Source organism: Talpa occidentalis, unplaced genomic scaffold (assembly GCF_014898055.3).
Source record: "Talpa occidentalis isolate TD23 unplaced genomic scaffold, MPIMG_talOcc4v2.1 talOcc4.4, whole genome shotgun sequence".
Taxonomy (NCBI): Eukaryota; Metazoa; Chordata; class Mammalia; order Eulipotyphla; family Talpidae; genus Talpa; species Talpa occidentalis.
In genome coordinates, this window is record NW_023604295.1 from 77,095,774 (window position 1) to 77,108,563 (window position 12,790).

General features: G+C 38.9%; 2 pseudogenes; both read right to left on the minus strand.

The window, feature by feature from the left end:
* Nucleotides 1-6,516: 6,516 nt before the first annotated feature.
* On the minus strand, nt 6,517-6,737 carry LOC119258158 (ubiquitin-like protein 5; annotated as a pseudogene).
* Nucleotides 6,738-10,199: 3,462 nt separating this feature from the next.
* On the minus strand, nt 10,200-10,803 carry LOC119258159 (ubiquitin-conjugating enzyme E2 variant 2-like; annotated as a pseudogene).
* Nucleotides 10,804-12,790: the final 1,987 nt, after the last annotated feature.

Below are 12,790 nucleotides of genomic sequence, written 5' to 3' on the forward strand. Positions count from 1 at the left end.
AATATGCACATTCAATGCAATCCCTATCAAAGTTTCAATGGCATTCCTCAAAGAAATAGATCAAACATTACTGAAACTCACATGGAGCCACAAAAGACCCAACATCGCTAAAGCAATCCTGACAAAAATGAGAATGAGTGTCAGTATCATGCTCTTAGACCTCAAACTCTATTATAGTTACAATATTCAAAACAAAACAGATACACAGACCAATGAAATAGAATTTAGAGCCCAGATATAAACCCACACCTATGTGGACAATTAATCTATGACTACTAGGCCAAGAATATACACTGGAGAAAAGAAAACCTCTTCAATAAATGGTTTTGAGAAAACTGGACAATCAGATGCAAAAAAAAAAAAAGAAAGAAAGAAAGGAAAATAGAAACTAGATCACTATGTCATACAACACAGAAAAATCAACTCAAAATGGATAAAAAAATTAGATGTAAGGCCTAAAACCATAAAGGAAACATAGAAGGAAATATAGGACCTTCTATAAAGGAAAGGAAACATAAAAGGAAACATAGAAGGAAATATAGGACCTTCTATGTTTTCCTTCTAAAACATAGAAAGAAATATAGGCAAAACACTCCATGATATAGGCTTCAGAGATTCATCTCCAATATCAAGGGAAACAAAAGAGAATATAAACAATTGGGACTACATAAAACTAAAATGCTTCTGCATGGTAAAAGAAGCCATCACAAAAACAAAAAGACACTCTACTGAATAGGAGAAAATATTTGCACACCATACATCCAACAAGGGACTGATATCCAAGATCTGCAAAGAACTCTTGCAATTCAAGAGAAAAAAAAAATAACCCAATCAAAAAATGGGCAGAAGAGCTAAATAGTCACTTCTCCAAATGAGACATATAGATGGCCCACAGGCACATAAAAAATGTTCAGTATCACTTATCTTCTCTTAAATGAAAATCAGAATCACAACGAGATACCACCTCATACCTATGAGAATGGCCCATCAAAAAGATCAGAAGCAGCAAGTTTTGGCAAGGATGTGGAGAAAAAGGAACCCTCTGATACTGCTGGTGGGAATATAGACTGGTCCAGGTCCTATGGAAAACAGTATGCTGGTTTGTCAGAAGATTAAAAATGGATTTGCAATGTGACCCAGTAATTCCACTCTTATGCATCTACTCAAAGACTACCAAAACACAAATTTGAAGGAAATATGCACTCCTATATTCATTTCAGCACTACGTACAATAGCTAATCTATGCAAACACCCTAAATGCCCAAATACAGATGAGTGGATCGGGACTATGTGGTATATATACCCAATGGAATACTACTCAGCAGTGAAAAAAGTTTCACTTTTGCCATTTGGAACAGCATAGATGGAACTGGAGGGAATTATGTTAAGTGAAATAGGTCAGAAGGAGAAAGATGAATACTGGATGGTGTCATTTATATATGAATATAGAAAAAGCAAACAAAGGGTCAGATAAACTCAAACTAAGAACTAACCCTAGAAATATGATTATAGACAGGAACTACCAGAGCGGGGGGGAGAAGAGGGAAGGGCAAAAACTAGGTAAGGAGGGAGCACAATGGACTATTGTGATGGATTATAGTGTTGATGGAGGGTGTAGTGTCATAACAATTCTGAGAAGGGGATCCTATACTCCTAATATGCTAATAGCAATGTAAGCCAATATTACCACAGTAAAAAACAAAAACACAACAAATCCTTCATCATGGGACAGATTGCTTTCCATATGAACATCCAAAGTCTTAAATGTTATAAACATATTCCTCCCTAAAAGACAAGAAAATTATTATTTTAAGCAAGAGAACCAGCTCTTTGAATCTCGTGTCTCGACAAAACAGTAATAAAAGACACCAGTTCAAGCCATGTAAACCTTAGGATGCTGTGTTTTCTGCAGCAACCCTGGAGAATCAACCTACAAGAAAAAAATTTACTTGAGCTCTGAGCTACTATTTAAACAGCAACTGTCCAAATGGAGGTAATGCTGCTAGCTCAGAAATCCTGCGGTTAGGAGGCTCTTCAAACATTTGTCCCATCCTCTTGGAGAAGTCTCATAACTGATGCTGGCTGGCCTCCACTTGAATTTACCTTCAGGCCCTATGAACCGTCAACCATTTCTTCATTAATTGGACACTTACTATGTGCTCATTACTGTGCTAGGTGCTTTGGAGTAAAAACACAGTGGAAAAGCATTGGAATGGGAGTTGGGGGACCTGGAGACTATCCCAACCTTCCTGTTTTCCCCATTAGTTAGCAACCTGATTTTTGCAAAGATTTTGAAACATTTTTGGGCAAATATTTCCTGATCTGTAAAACAGAAGGGCATACTCTATAATTTAAAATCTTCTCTAGTTCTAAAATGCTAAAATCTTGAAAGTAGACAAATCATATCTAAAGATTTTAATCAAGTATTCCTAAGAGAAAGGTACTATGAAGATGATAGACTCCCCAAATTCCTTGGTTTAAATGTTATAACATAAAGGGTATTCCAAATTAGGTTGACATAATTAACAAACTGTTGTACCCAGAAGTGACTTGACATGTGTTAGGTGTTCTGTCTTCTAGAACCCCCACTATGGTGAAGTGGAGGATGGAGAATCCCCACAGTGGTCCTGCTCATGTCTTGGAAGTCATAATATATGACTTCCATATTTGTCTATAATATATGGGCAATTAAGGGTTAGATTTCTGCGTTCATTTTTATAAAGCAATAACCAACTCAAATAGAGTTACACACCAGGGTCAATTACTTTGGCATGTGACACTGAAATGGCAGAAGATTGGCAGGATTTGGCATATTTTGATCCAGGAATTCAATGATGTCCCCAGAACTTGGTTTCTCTCCAACTCTTTTGTCTGCTCATCTCCATATTGGCTTCATTCTCAGGTTCCATATAGAGGCAAGATGGGTACCAGGAGCTCCTGGCCAACAGCCTGTCTGGATGAGTAACTGCTCAGTGTTCTGGAATTCACTCTGACTAGACTAAATTGGGAATAACTTAAAATAAGAGAGGACATTTGAGTTGGAACTTTTTTTTTAAAGATTGATTTATTTATTTATGCATACAAGAGCTGGTGTACAGGCCAGAGATGCAGGGGGTGAGAGGATTCACCAGACACAGAGTGGGGAACAGAACAGGCAGACTGACTGAAATACACTGCTGAGGGGAGCAGTGGGTGAGACAGGAGAGGTCTGCCGCGCCATGTGAGTAGCTCCCTGGCTGGGTGGGGATCAAACTCGTGCTACAGAGGCTGCAGATTGCTTCATAGTGTGGTGCTTAACTCCTTGTGCCACCAGGGAGGCCCTTGAGTTGGAACTTAAAGGAAATTCTGTAGAACTTGAGAATTACTGGTGGGATATTGGAAAAAGAATTGGCAAAGATAGGAGGCTATATAAGAACAGTGTGTTTAGGGAAATCTCAACCTCCAGTTCATCAGAAGCAAGTGTAGTGGGCCTTAGGGAAAGTGAATATTGACAAGTCCAGAATTTTACATAGCCTCTATATCCAATCTCTATAGTTTTGGAAGAAACCTTTTCTTCTAACATACCTATCTCATTTGAATTTTTTTAAAAGTTGAAAATGTCACCAAATAAAATGCAAGAGCTTGATTGACATAGACTTCCACCCCCAGAATTATGTGTTATATTCAGCTCTTAGGAAAATGACCAATGAGTTAATAGTGCCCATCCAAATCTTGGGTCATTTTATTTTATTTTATTTTATTTTATTTTTCTTGGGTCATTTTACAAAGAGGTGAGTGTCACTGGAAGGTTCCACCTGTTGAAAGGAGGATCTGTGAATAAGGTTTGCCTTTAACCCTAATAAAACCCTAATTGCTTGCATATCTTGAAATGGGTTTCCCTGGAAGCAGGCACTGAAATTATGATTTGAGTGCATGTAGTTTATTGGACAGTGATCTCAAGTAATATCAATTAGGGAGTAGGAAAGTGAGTCAAGGAAGGTGTTATGGGTTGAATTGTATCCCTCCCTCCACACATTTGTTGAAGTTCTCACCCCCTGGACCTTAATATGGGAACTTATTTGGGAATAGGATTGATGGGGGACTTGGCAGGAAGGGAAGGGTCCTGTACCTAGTATACGAATCTGCACACACACATGGGGTAAGCTGCATGGACACTCTACATGACTAATGATCTGTTTTATTTAAACTAAAACTTATATTTTGAACTGAGGTTCCTGCCCTGATGATACCCAAAGAAGTGCCGGACATTGGTGCCATCAGATGTGCCAGGATCAAAATAACCCGGAGGCTGATAAATTCTGGGGCCAAAGGTGATAAATACCAGGAACATCATTTGTGATGGACTGTTTGATGGGCTGTGTGTTTATGACTAAACTGTCTTTGCCTAACCCATTATAAAAAGGTCAACTAGAGACCAGAGGGCAGAATGGTTTCTTCGGGGTTTATACCCATCATTCTCTCAGATCACTGGCCAGTGATCCAAAAAATAAAAGTGCTTGTAGATTCAATTCCTGTCTCTCCTTGTTGTCTTTTTGGTAGTACAGGCAGCACCAAGAACCCGGCCTATTCAGATGTCATGTTTACTGCACAAGCAATTAGATAGGATAGGCTGAGGCCATTTGGAGTAGATGGACTCTAATCCAATATGACTGATCCAATGTCTTTCTCAAAATTCAGACACAGACACACACAATATGAACCTGAGGGCAGAGATAAGAATGATGCTTCTACAAGAAAACCAAATATTCGAGGCAAACCAGAATGAAGGTAGGTTAAAGGCATGGATGATTTCCTCTCCCAGCTCTCAGAAGTAACCAACACCAACATCTTGATTGTGGACTTTAAGGCTGCAGAACTATGAGAATATAAAATTCTATTTAAGCCACCCCGTCTGTGATACTTTGTCACAGCAATTCTAGTAAACTAATACAGAAGGAAAGGCATCAATGAAGGATGTGTTTTCAAGCAATTACCAGTAGGACCAAGTGAATCTTTTTTTAAAAAAGATTTATTTATTTGTGCATACAAGAACTGAGGTACAGGTCAGAGGTGTGTGTGGGGGGGGAGAGGATTCACCAGAGACAGAACAGGTAGATTGACTGAAGTACACTGCTGAGGGGAGCAGCAGGTGAGACAAGAAAGGTCTGTTATGTCATGTGGGTTGCTCCCTGGCTGGCTGGGGATTGAACTCGTGCTGCAGTGGTTGCAGATAGCTTCATAGTTTGCATCTTAATCCTTTGCACCACCAGGGTGGCCTTCAAATGAATCTTAATCCCAAATGGAAAGCCCTGTAGACAGTGCCGACGTGCACCTCAAAATAATCCAGCCAGCTACAACTCAACAATCACAAGACAACCAACTTTAAAATGGGCAAGGCTAGACAATGATCCAAAGAATATATGAAAGTATGCAATAAGTACAAGAAAAGATGATTAGCATCTGTCTTAGTTTGGATTGTTCTTACAGAATACCATACTATGTAACTTAAGCAATATATTTTTTTAATATTTTGATTTTCAGGAATAATTTTAACCAAAAAAAAATACTGATTTTAGCAATATCCTTTACAGATGCTAACTGCTTCTCTGCAACCAGTTCCCCTTTGAATGGGCATCAGTTTTTGGATAAAAAGGAGAGTGTTGCAGGCTGGAAGTTCAAGATCAGGGTGCTTTATCATTCTGTCTGGAGCGCGAATCACCTGGAACTAGTCAACATTTCAAGCAACCTGCTTGCTCCAGGGCATGATTTTGAGCGTAGGCCTACCTGAGTCCAACCCCCCACACTCTTCCTTCTGCAAGTTTATGCAATTTTTTCATAAGTAAAATGGCAGAAAGATAGCTCTGAACAGTGATGCCACCGGAGACTTACACAGTGTCCCTAAGTGCCAGTATGTTTAGGTTCTTGGAGAAAGTCCTTTCGTGGTTTGTAAATGGCAGTCTTTTTGTTGTAGCCTCATGTGCAGACTAGCTCTCTTCCTCTTCTAATCTCACCATGGGCCTCCATCCATACGACTGTTACCTTCCAAAGTCCCTCCCTCCAAATATTTTCATATCAGAACTTCAACTATGAATTTTGAATACGAACATTCAGACAGTCAGTGCATAACAACGTCATTTGTTGTGAGAAAAATGCAAATAAAAGCCACAATGAGCCAGGATGACTGTAGGAAGTCAATGAATTTATGGTGAAAGTCTAAGTGGCTTTGAGATTTACTGTAAAAGATGGAAATCAGACTATAAAATATGGACTGTCCCAAGAGAAGCCAGGTTGTCAGAGCCAACGCTGAGGCCACTGTACATTTGCCTCCAACAGAAGCAGCTCAGGAGGGCCAGTTTGAGGTAGGGAAGCTCTCAAATAGTAATTTCCAGTTGAAAGTAGGATTAGGCAGGATTTTTTGTTTTTTGCAGCTTCTGAGTTTTTATTAACATGACTTTTTAAAAATAAGCAACTATACCAATGAGGGTAAGTAAGGGTGGGAGAAATGATCAGGGCAGGGCAGAAGGACAGAATTCTGCATCATGGGTAATAAATCTCCAGGTTCATCCTATTATAGATTTCATAGTCCCCCAGGACATGTGGTCTTTCAAAATCCTGTACGACCTTTTCAAGAAAATCTTATTCCAGTGGGTGCCAGTTTTGGCTCTGATCAGCTGCTAAAAGTCCCGAGGGTGTCATCCTTGTTGCACTTAACTTAGACCTTCTTCCCCAACTAGGTTGTCACAAAAAACCTCGATCATTCTGTCTGGAGTGTGAGTGTCCTGGAACTAGTTGACACTACAACTTCCTCGTTCCTAGGTAGGATTTTGAGTGTAGGCCTACCTGAGTCTAAACCCCACACTCTTCCTTCTGCAAGTTTATGCAATTTTTTTGTAAGTAAAATGGCAGAAATGTAGCTGTGAACAGTGATGCCGCTGGGGACTTGTACAGTATCCCTAAGTGCCAGGTGCAAATTAAATGGTGTTATTAAATGCAGCTACAATCACAACAATATCTAAGTCTCAAACAGCTGGTGGCTGAAGTTGCTAGGCAATTATATTTGCAAGGCACAACTGGGCCACTGTGAGCAGGTAAATGATCTACATCTCCGGAGACGCTCTCCTAAGCTTTTGCTCTTTCTCCATTTGGTAAAAACCTCCTGCTTGGGTTTTTTGGTCCTAGTACATCTGTCTCCATTCCTAAAGCCCTTCCTTCATTCTCTATTTTTACTACATAGCTCTATGTGTCATCAAAATCTCCTTTTTTTTTTTTAAAGATTTATTTATTTATACACACAAGATCTGGGGTACAGGCCAAAGGTGCAGGGGTGAGAGGATTCACCAGAGACAGACTGGGGAGAAGAACAGGCAGATCTACTGAAATACACTGCTGAGGGGAGCAGGGGCAAGACAGGAGAGGTCCATTGGGCCATTTGGGTCAGCTCCCTGGCTGGGGATCAAACTCATGCTGCACTGGCTGGAGATAGCTTGATAGCGCTGATATTTTAACCCCTGCGCCACCAGGGAGGCCCTGCTCTTAAAAATTTTTGAGGATGCTAAAAGGTTTCTGTCTCTATAGGTTGTTTCTATCAATATTTATTGTGTTAGAAATTAAAGAGAATAATTATCAATCAGTTTAAAAATAACAATGAGTTTACAGGTCAACATAAGTATATGTTTCATGAAAAATGTATTTTTCAACAACAATTTGTCAGAACAATGGCATTATTTTACTTTTTGTTTTTTAGGGTGAACTCAAACAACCTATATTTGAAGGGGGGGGGACCTTCACATTAATGGATAAAAGGAAAATGAAGGAGACAAGAGATCAAAGTGCCTAGGCTCTAAATCCATCAATATATAAAAATATTTCAACAACATTCATGTAGTTATAGAGCCTATGTATGACAAGACATGTTTTCAAAGTGGAAAAGAAGTTATTAGAGTGACTGCTTCAGGCCCTCAGTGACCATCAAACATAAGTGACATCCTTGTAACTGAATGTAATCTTCAACCACTGCAAGATTTTAAGAATGCATTCTAGGATAATAATACATTCCAAACCTATTGTAATAAATCACAAACATAATTTGTATGCATGTATTCCTTATGTGTCATTATAAACATCTTTGATCATTAGGATAGAATAGCCATGTTGAAATTAATAAATTTAAAGAAACTCTCCCTGACTTAATATATTACTAAGACAAGGTAGCTCAAAGCTTTAACTTTGAATAAACTGGACAGAATCATGTCAGGGCATGTTTGAGAAATTTGTCCTTGTTATCTGACCACATTTCTGCTTTCTTTAATGAATTCATAAGAGGAATGTTTGAAATGAAAAAGTGGCCTATGGCCTCTGTCATTGGGTAAAAGCAGAATGTAAGCAACTTTCAATATCCCTTTTTTTGCACACCAAAGTGGAGGCCAGTGGAATGTACACAATTAAGCCCAGATAGTATTAAAAAGTGAAAAAAAAGTCATAGAAAAATAAAGACAAAAGATGATTATGAAGAAGAAAAGGAATGCAGTCAATATATTTGGATCAATATAATTCAATTACTTGAATTCAAACATCTTTTAAATAATATATTTGGTGAAATAAAACTCCAAATATATAACTTGGGATTCCTCCTTCTCCAAAGTAGAACTTAATAAGCTAACTAGGTCATTTGTTCTCTGAAATAGTCTGCAAATTCCAAGTGTCCAAAGTAGGATAGACTGTAAATGATATGTTTAGGTGAACAGCTACGATAATTCTAGTTTTTGCTACCTCAGGAAAGTACTGTACACATATCACATGACTATATTAGAAATGGCACAGTTTCTGAGGACACAGTCTACATTTTAAGACTAACACGGAGGAATGTCTTTTAACAGGAATTCATTGACTGCTCTCAACGATATTTTAAAAATTATAAAAACAGGGCTCAAAATTGTCCTGAACATATTTTTAATACAAAAAGCAGTCAGCACCCAACTGCTTCAAAAATGAACACAACTGGTGACAATATTCTTTACACCTGCGACTTTATGCAATTTAAACTGCAACTCTTTTTCTAAGCAAGATGGATAAAGCAGGCCATTCTGCTTTCCTTCTTGAGATTTTCAATTTTCAGAAACACACATGCTTCCAAAGTCATCTGATACTTCTAGCCATGCTTTCATCTTACAAACCTGAATTCTGTTTTCAGCACACCAGGTTTAGGCTTAAATTGTTGGGGGGACAGGGCCTCCCCGGTGGCGCAGTGGTTGAGCGCTGGGCTGCGAAGCTGCCCGCAGCCTCTGTAGCATTGGTACGATCCCCACCGCCGGGTGAGGGTCCCACACGGCTTGCAGACCTCGCCTGCCCCCCGCTGCCCCCCGCTGCTCCCCTCAGCAGTGTACTTCGTCAGTCTGCCTGTTCTGCTCTCCGCTCTGGCTCTGGTGAATTCTCTCACCCTCCCACACTTCTGACTGTACCCAGTGCTTGTATAAATAAATAAACAAACAAACAAACAAATAAATAAATAAATAAATCTTTAAAAAAAATTGTTGGGGGGACAGGAGAACAAACTCCACAAACTGGTTTGTTTTATATACCCCACCTCCTCCCCAGACCAGAGAGATCCAAGACACCAAGGACTACAAATCCCATGTCATCACCACCGTAGGGAGGGTTGCTGGGAACTGAGGGTGGAGTTAAGCAGCCAGGTTTGGCATATAACCAGACATGCGGCCCTTGGGGGCTGTTGGTTTTTCGCCGGCTTTCAGCAGCATGCTATCGGCGATTCCAGCTCTGCGGAACTGGTAGATGCATTCACCAATCTCTCTCTCTTTCTCCCTGACATATTCATTTCTTCATCTCCCCCCCCCCCATTTTTCTTTGGTAAATAAATCCTTTATTAACATTTTTGTGTATGCCTGCAGCTGAGTCTCATTATAAGTCCCTATGAGCATGGGTGAGGACCCACAGTCAGGCCAACCCATTTCACATTGGGGTTGCCCTGTAACAAAATGACAGGACCTTAACTAGAGAAAAAAATGTGCTGCATTTTTCCTCCTGTTACCTAAAAACATAATGGGTATACGTATATTAATTATATTCTTAAAAATATCCAGGTTATGTTTATCAACCGGGATTCTTTTACTTAATGTGTGGGTATTCTGCAGCGTGATATTTAACCAAGACATTAACATGAGTAGATGGTTGTTGATTTAAGACAAATCTGAGATCCACTAAAATTATATGTTGGTTAGTCCTTCTGGTGGCTGTGGAAGCTTTGTATTTTCTCTGGACATCATTAGATGTCTTAGCTCTTGAAGTACAACTTTAATGCTGTAAGCATGTTGCTACTTTGCTGACGCTGGTATTCTTGGTGCACCCACCATTCCACTGGAATTTTTTTTTAAGATTTTTTTTATTTATTTATGCATACAAGAACTGGGGTACAGGCCAGAGGTGCAGGGGGTGAGAGGATTCACCAGAGACATAGTGGGGACCAGAACAGGCAGATCAACTGAAATACACTGCTGAGGGGGGCAGTGGGCCTGACAGGAGAGGTCTGCTGTGTCTTGTGGGTTGTTCCCTGGCAGGCCGGGGATCGAACTCATGCTGCCGAGGCTGCGGATGGCTTCATAGTACAGTGCTTAACTATGAAGCACTTGCGCCACCAGGGAGGCCCCACTGAAATTTTTTATTCCATTCATATTAACTTTGGTTACAAATCTGATTGATGGAGGAGTTTCCGGGTATTTAGGCCCACATTCCACTTTCAGGATATATCTTGTTCTCATAATTTGTCTGTGGTGGCCCAATAATCATGCCTGTCCACCTTGTAAGTGTCATATCTTCATCCTCTTCAAGGCCCTAGCTAAGGATACCATGACCCACCCCTTTTTGTCCTTCTTCAGTTTCTTTCAACAAATGAAAATTATGAGGATGATAATTAAATAAAATTAATTTTTAATAATTAAATTAAATAATTAAATAATTAAATAAAATTATTTAATTCATGGGGGAATTGCAATCATCTTCTGCAGCCCCAGCATTTACATTTGGAACAAACTCTTCGAATGTTTGGCTCCATAGAAGAAATATAAATTCTTATTATCTGCCTCTGCATTCATCTGTTGCCATATCACACTGGAAAAGTCCACTGTAAACTGTGAGAGACGTCACAGGCATTACATGGTACCATTATTATGAAAATCATTTGTCCTTGCAGACCTCCCAGGAGTCCCCAGGCCATGTGTTGAGAACTGCTGCTGTTTGGGGCGAGCTTGCTTCCTTCGTGTGGATCCAAATTTCCATCTGGGACATTTGCCTCCTACATAAAGAGCTTCATTTTCTTTTTCTTCCAATATGGATCTGCTGGTAATGAATTCTTTTAGCTTTTGTATGTTTGAAACAGTCTTAATTTTGTCACTGCTTTTGAAAGGTATTTTCACTGGGGTGGAATTCTAGATTGCTGCAGTATTTTAAACTGTCGTTTTACTTGCCATTGATGAGAAATCGACTGTCACTTTTCATCTTTGCTTCTCATGTCGTGTGTATTTTCTCTTTTTGCATTAAACATTTTCTCTTTATTCCTGGTTTTCAGTAATTTGATTATTATATTCCTTGGAGTTTTTTACCCATGTTTCTTGTGCATGGGAATCTGCATATGTAGATTTTAATGTTTTCATTAAATTTGGAAAAATCTGACTATTGCTTTTCTTGCTATTCTTTCAGTACCCCCATCTCCCACCTTTCAGGGTTTCCAATTACACATACATTAAGCTAGTTGAACTTGCTCCACACCTCACTAATGCTCAGTTCATTTTCAAAAACTTAATGTTTTTAAATAATTACAGCCTCAAGAAATTGCAAAACTATACATAGAATCCTTGTACTCTTTTCCCAGTTTGAAGTAACTATAGTGCAATGACAAATCCAGGAAAATAACATTGCTATACTTCTATTCACTAGGTTATAGACCTAATTTAATTTTCATCATTTTTAACGTCAGCACCACTACTCTTGTGCTTTTATTAAGTAAAATAAGAGTTAATTGAAACGTAAGTATTCTGATACCACAGCAATCAATCTGGTATCTCGGAGGCTAAGTGACGCATGGTGTAATAGCTAATGCAGAGTTGAGATGCTGAACACAAGGGTGAATCACATCCTGGGTGGGTGGAGTGGGATGGTCAGAGATTATTTCATGGTGGGAAATTTATGAATTGTTCCTTTCTGGAATTTTCCATTTAATACATTCAGACCATGTTGACTCCATGTTAGTGAAACCCCAGAAATTGAAAAGATGGATAAGGGGGAAATATTGTACATTAATATAACCAGCACACAGATGAAGGATAATTACAAGCACCAACGAAACTCTCATTAAGCCCCGCTTCAGTCGCTGCACCTCACCAAGTGTACCCTACTCTGATCAGTGTTTTCTGTTTTGGAGCCTTATATGAATGGAATCGTGTAATAGTATGCTTTTGTTTCTGGTTGCTTTTTTCTCACCCATGATGTTTTTGAGATCCATCCATATTGTTATAGGATGTTGCTGTAGTTTATTTATTCTTACAGCTGTTTAGTGTTCCATTTTGTAAAAATATCAAATATGTTTATCCGGCCACTGTTGATGGACAGTTGTGTTGTTTCTAGTTTTGTTTTTTTAAGATTTTATTATTTTGTTTTATTATTTTATTTATTTTTATTTTATTTTATACATTTTTTACATCACTTTTCATTTTTGCACTATGTTTGCATTTTCATCTTGGTTATATTCCCCATACAATTCCAATTATGTTAATTTTTGAAGCAGTTCTATTGCACTAGCTAG